The sequence below is a fragment of the Schistocerca gregaria genome, chromosome 1 (assembly GCF_023897955.1).
Source record: "Schistocerca gregaria isolate iqSchGreg1 chromosome 1, iqSchGreg1.2, whole genome shotgun sequence".
NCBI lineage: Eukaryota > Metazoa > Arthropoda > Insecta > Orthoptera > Acrididae > Schistocerca > Schistocerca gregaria.
In genome coordinates this window covers 332840046-332847481 of record NC_064920.1, presented here as the reverse complement: position 1 = coordinate 332847481, position 7436 = coordinate 332840046, and positions in this window count along the sequence as shown.

Below are 7436 nucleotides of genomic sequence, written 5' to 3'. Positions count from 1 at the left end.
CTTTCATGTATGCTGGAAGTGAAGTGAAACAGTGATAATAGTATGGGCAGCAAAAGCCCTGCTGAAAGGATAGCACACCAAAGGGGTAGCTGAGATAGGTTAAATACATGGAGGTATAATAAGGGGAGATAGCGCTACAGACTTATGCTGTACGTTGTTTTGAAGCCAGTAGGCGGGGTCTGCCTCCATCTTGGATCCCCAAAACATTAGCAGACGAGTGTCTACAATTGCTTCTTTTTCGTCATTTCTGTCGTGTGCATGCGATATTTGTTTTATATAGTTAATGTTACAGTGTTTTAGTGAACAACACAGCATAAGGAATGCAACTTCAAACGATTTTCTGGTCTTAAATGCGTATTCGATACAGTAATAGGACAAGAAAATAAGACGCTTCTGGCCTCAGTACTGTAATTCCTTTTTGATGACACACTTCGAATAACCGAGGAGAGAAGTATGTGCTACGAAAAGCGTGCTTTCGTAATCCATTTCTGTTCACTTTCAATGGGTTTGTGTCGATAATTGATAAAGTCAGAACTCCAAAAGCACTGATTAATAGTTTAGAGGCACCGATTTGTATTCGTTGCATTTTCAAGTCAAATGCAAATTTTAAATGTTCATGTTTGCACGAAACTTACCTTATTTCCTTTGTGTCCCATAGATGTATGCAGGGATGATATAAACAAGCCAGTTGTCAAGTCAACAAAGTGAAAGATTCGTTAAATTACTAAGAAAAAGAACTGAATTTAAGATTGTCAGGCCCATTGTAGTTTACACATCTGCTTTGTTTCTAAATTGTACCTACCAAGTGTCATCAGTGCGGCAAATAACAGCAATTTACAGGGTAACACGACAACACAGTGATAAATGTAATGATCTAAATAGCCTGGACATAGATAGGGAACTTTGCTTTAACAAATATGTAACCCTTTAAGTTGCTATAATTTAACCACTGTAACAGGTGTTCCACACATTTTACTTAAGATTTAATTAACTACATGTAGTTACATTACTTTTAAATTAAGTCATTGCATTTTAAAACGTTAGTCCCCATTTCCAGGATATTTCTTGCCAGGGCTTTTCAGTTACTTGGGAATAATCAAACAATGAAAACCAAGTATATTGCTCATGTCCAGAGAGCTCTTCGTGTTGGATTGATAGGAAATCTAACGTCCAATCACAGAAATAAAACCATACTGTACATCAGAATTTCAAGTATATATAAGAAAATAGCGCTTAAATAAGTCCACTTACGATGAAATGTGATTTGTTTAAATTTTAGACTACAATCAGAACTATTAGTACACCTCTAAGCAAAGCAAGCCAGCATTTTTGCCGGCCGCAGTAGCCGAGCGGTTCTAGGCGCGTCAGTCTGGAACTGGGCGACTGCTACAGTCACAGGTTCGAATCCTGCCTCGGGCATGGATGTGTGTGATGCCCTCAGGTTAGTTAGGTTTAAGTAGTTTTAAGTTCTAGGGGACCGATTACCTCAGATGTTAAGTCCCATAGTGCTCAGAGCTATTTGAACCATTTTGAACCGGCATTTTTTTTTTTATCAAAACACTTCACAACTACACGGAATCAAACCACCAGAAGCGAATGTTTTGGGGTAGCTAACATGGCGGATCTTCACTTGGGTCGGCTTCAAGTTTGTGACATCATGACAACTCCTCTTATTTTTACCTCCATGGTGAAATAAGAGTTTTTCTGATGTGCTACAGGAAAAGTAACCAGCGCCAATAATGTGTTTGATGGCCCACACAAACTGCTGGAAAGGATGATTCTTTATCATTAACAGCAAACAAAACATGTATAAAATATTTATCACTTTTTGGTAAGGGAGAATTTCTACATCATTTAATGTAAAACTAATTTGTGTAAAACATTTACCATTTTTCTTTAAAGTATGTTAAATTCTTGTATAACATGTTTGTAGGGGCAGTAGACTACCAGAGTCAAGGGAATTTGTGGATGATACTTGGTAAGATCATTGTCCTTAAGTTTAATGTTCCTCGCCTCTTTTGTGATCTGTAACAAATTATCCATATCTCTTTTTTGCCTATGCTAGAAAGAAGTGGGACCGATGCCATTTGTAGTCTGATCCCTTCAACATACTCAAACCAATCACCAACCTAGAAAGAAGTCTTTTATGGCGGCGAAGACGACATTAACTGCAGTTAGAAGTGTAAGACAAAAGTAGTGTCTGTCTCATATTGTGTCTAAGCAGTCAAATAGTGAAAACATCTTTTCATTGGTTAATTTAACACTTTTATCTTTGTAAGAACATTGCCAAGCATCTGTATCCTAATTGTATTAGTAGTAGCTTTATTCATCTGTAGATATCTTTTTATAAGGATATAGGACATGGCAAAGTATTTACAAATTTAGATCAATTTAAAATAAGCTAATTCGTCTACACACATATTTAAAGACTTCTAGTTAGAGACAACCCATAAATAATAGTAATAATGATTATAAAAACCCAACATTCCACATGACACCTTCACTTTGTTTCATTCCTTCTTTTTTTTTTCTTTTTAAAAATACTTACCCCCAAACTATGCATAGCACAATACTAACACCTCTTCCTCTTTCTAAGCTCAACATCTCACTCATTATGGAGGGATCCTGACTCAGATTTTCAGGTGTGTGTGTGTGTGTGTGTGTGTGTGTGTGTGTGTGTGTGTGTGTGTGTGTGTGTATTATGAAACAATGTGTGTATAGTGTGACCTGTGACTGATAGTGAGATATGAATGAACAATGTGGCACTTGTACAGTTTATTCCTTGTTATAAAATGTTTTTTTGACTTTTATATTTACTTTTTCTTGCTCAATGTAAGTTGAGTCTATCTCTTGTTGCATGGTCGTGGACAGAGCTGTTTGTTCAGTAATTATCAATGTTATTTTTGATGTGTACGACTGACTGGTAAAGGTATTCACATGGAGCAGCTAAAATCCCCAGCGTTCTGAACAGATCTTTACAATGAGCTTGACTAGTATTTTTGGTTATTATTCTTATGGCTCTTTTCTGGAGTTTGAAAATTGTGTTTATATTTTGTGCGTTTGTTCCCCAAAAAAAGAATGCCATATCTAAGAATTGAGTGTACTTATGAATAATATGTAACTAAAAGACAGTGCATGTTACACACTGATGATAGGATTCCAAGGGCATAACATGCTGATGACATTCTGTTTGCAAGTACCTTTGTATGTTCACACCACTTCAACTGAGAATCAATATTCATTCCTAAGAATTTTGCATTTGTTACAGTCTATAGAGGTGCAATCTACATTTAATTTAACGTTATCGGTTTTCCTCTTCAGACTGAAATTCATGGCATTAGTTTTTTATGTTCAATGTCACTTTATTACTTATTGACCAATCATAAACTTCCTTGAGAGTTTCATCTGCTTTCTCTGCAACGAGTTCACTTGTTTTCTATAATATTACTGTCATCAGCGAACAGGATTTTTTCACCATGAGGAACACTAGTGGGAAAGTCATTGATGTATATCAGGAACAGTATTGGTCCTAAAATGGTTCTAATAAGCGTTTTATTAAATGTTTAGATCTATTTGAAGTATGTGTTATCTCTACTCTTTGTAACCTATCTGTTAGGTATGATTGAAACCAGTCATTAGCTACCACACTTATTCCTAATGCTTCTAATTTATTTAGTAGAATCTTGTGGTCAACTGTATCAAACGCCTCAGAAAGATCCAAAAATATGCCTGTGGCACACTCATCTTCATCAAGAGCATCAAGTACAACTTGTGTGAATTCTACTACGGCTGACTCCATAATTTTGCCACTTCGGAAACCAAGCTGTGATTTGCTTAAAAATTGTATTTATTCAGGTAATTCATTAATCTGTCTTTCATAATTGCTTTTATCATTTTTGAGAATGCTGGAAGCAGGGAAATGGGCATGTAATTTTCTATGTCTTGTGCGTCACCTTTCTTCAGCAAAGGTACAACTCTTGCCTGTTTTAATTGCTCTGGAAATGTCCATGATGTGAAGGATTCATTTATTATATTTTTAAGGGGCCTTGTATAATCCCTATGCATTGTTTCAGTACACACATTGGTATTTCATCTAAGCTTACTGACTTTTTATTTTTTTAGCTTTTGCATTGTTTTACTTACTTCATTCTCTGTGGTTGGAAGTAACATCATTGTATTTAGTTCAACTTTATCCTGATTTGAAACAAGTCCCAAAGTAGCCAAATCCAACTAGCACCTATCTATTAGGTCATGTTTACAACAAAATGAAAGCTATGCTACTCTTTCGGTTAAAAATAATCAATGTCATGTTAATTCGGAGTGTTTCATTTTTTCACTCTAGTTCTCATTTTTTAACTGATCTAAGACTAAGCAACACAATATCTACTGAATGTTCACTGTAAAAAGTTGCAGTGATGCGCCTAGAATTTGATCATCTGCTTAATAGGGTGTTCATTCAACTCTGGAATGCAATACAGTGGCTTGAATTCCTCAAGTCATTTGTAGATTTCCAGAGGTATGTACCACGAAACATCTACTTGCAGGTCATGCGATACCTGCACATTATGGGACAGTGGTTTGTGTGCACAGAGTTAGCGCCCGATAGCATGCCAGACTTTTTCGTCAGGTTCACATCGGGTAAATCTGGTGGCCAAGGAATCAACGCGAGTTCTCTGTCATGCTCCTCGAATCACTGTAGCACAATTTTGGTCTGATTCCGTGGGTATTTATCCTCTGAAAGACTCTATCGCCACTGGGAAAGACATAAAGTTCGAAAGGATGTAAGTGGCCCACAACAAGTTCGTGAATTCCCCAGTTGTCATGGTTCTTTTTGTTACTATCACAGAATCCAAGTAAACTCAGGTGAATGTCCCCGGTGACACATTTCCACTGACGACAATCCGACTTGATGATCCCACGCCCAATGCAATTGTAACTGACTGTTTCGTGAGTCAACATGTGGGGATACTATGCTGCATGTGCAACAATTTGCACAGACCAGTGTGCAGCAGAAAGAAGTGAGGATCATCTAGGTATTTGATGAAGCCGACAAAGGTTTTCTGTAGTTCCCTAAATCACCTAAAAAAAACACAACCCTGTCTTTCGTCTTTCCATTTGCAATTCTAGCTTAATGCTCTAACCATAATAGTCCTGATGTAGAAAGTACTTGTAACAACAACATAAAACCTCTGCTCTTGTCTTTTAGTGTTAGTAATAGGCATTTTCTCACTACCAATAGTCAAATTAGCTGCAGGAGGGTGTAGAAAATTTTTCAGCCTGACACAGAGAAGACTTTCATATCAACTAAATGTTTTGTTGTTTTGTCAGACATGTTGCAAATGCTGTGTACGACTTTGTACACAACTAGGAAAGCTGAACTGAAAAAGTGATTAGCAAACAAGGTAACACTGTAAACAGAAGATTTACTTAGCTTGTATCTCTTCAAGCGTATGAAGACTCATTCCAAATAACACATCAAGAAATAGAGCCCTGATCTCAATTTTATCATGGATGAGTCTCTCTGTAGTCTACAGCATAAACGATGGTGTCAGAACCATGGCCAGGCAGCATCTGCGTAGCATCATATCGCAAAATAGCTCCAAGTGCGAGTAGCTCATCTGGCTGTTGGCAGCCATCTTCTGTTGCGCCAACAGAGGGCGCTTATGGTACTGAGCCACTGGAGGCATGGCTCAGCAGGTGTGCACCATTGGATCTGCCGGATTCCACACAGCCGCTATTGGCGTCTGACAGAGACTTGCACTTCCATTGCCAACGTAAGGTCGCCCATTGGGTGGTATACTACGTGACACCACAGAAACAGTGTTGTCTAATTATGTAAGTCAAGTGTAAATTCAATGTAAGAGCTGCCTTTGTTAATTTTGTGTCTTAAAGACAGCAGTTTTTCTGTGTATGTTTCATTGAAGTGCATAAATTGGAACACTGCTGCCTTTTATGTTCACGTCAAACAAATTGTGCATTGTGTTTCACATTTGCTTAATGTATTATATATAATGGAACTATAACAATAACTGTTGCGATTCAGATTGGTTCTCACAATTTAGCAAGCTGAACATTGGGTTTATCAATGCCGATCGAATTCAGAACAAGACATCTTTGAGGTAAGCTTCAGAATGAGGCGTGTCTAAAGTAAAAGACGTCATTTGTTTTTTTATGCTTTATTTTGGTTTTGAATTTTTTCTTAGTTTGTTGTTCCGAATAGTAGGCTTATTACGAATGTGCACCTTAAGGCACATAAACAAAGAAATAAATTCTCTAGTTTTTGTGTTGAAATTAAGAGAGTGAGGTGAACTTTACATTAATACTTACAGTAATAACGAAGAAAGTAAAGTGACTATGCAAACAACTTGGCACGTTATTAGAATGCACCTGCAAAAAAGAAAAATAATTCATTTTAAACTATACATTCATTATACCTGTAAAATGTATACAGGTTATAAAATTTTTGATGTACAACAAAAAAATGTTGTCAGCACACATCTTGTTTTATATTACGACAGTCGCGGAAAGAAGAAGAGCTAGTATCACTTCTGTATGGATGTCAGGAGCACAAGACTCGCATTTTTTTAAAACAAAACTAATTTTCTAAGGAAATGTTTCTCAGAATCACTACAGCTTTAGAGGCAGATAGGCAGGAGACACTGTAAACCTCCTCAAACTGCTCTAGGGACAAGTTTTGTTCGTGCACGCTACTATAAACTGGAATATTTTTCATTCAGTCTATATGGGATCAAATGCTACTATAAACTGAAGTATTTTTCATTCAGTCTGCATGGGATCAGATTTTCTTTCGCAGTTTCGTTTCTATGTCAGGCTTAGGAATCCCATTATGAACTCCAGTACTGTATGGCGCAATTCTCCAGTGCAGTTTAGTGTGAAAGAAATATCCTCTAGTTATATAATTTTATACACAGAATGAGTCATTTAAAACAAGTCAGCTACTATATATTCAGAACGACTACCAAATATCGAGGTTCGGTTCCCTCTCAGTTACAGCTTACAATGCAGTCAACATTCTAATGTACACATGTAATTTTTAGTGTTTGTAGCTACTAACCTAGGAGTGTACTCCAGGGCCATTCTGATCCTGGAGTCGTTTTGTTTGTTAGTGTACATGCGACACTGCACATACACAGCCCGCTACACCAATGTACATTCACACATTGTGTGAAACCTAGTAGAGGACCGACGTTCGAAGTTGTGAGACATTGCTGTTTAATTAATGTCACAGAAATATTTCTGAAGGGCCAGTTTACACATCGTGTTACTGTTCCGTCGCCGAGGGTGAAGTATATTTATGTGAAAATGGCACGTAGAAATGACATTTTGCAAACGGAAGATTTTGTACTGGAAACATTGTTAGCACTCAGTCGTGAAATTGACGAAGTGATGAAAGTGGTTCTGAAGCTAATTCTCCT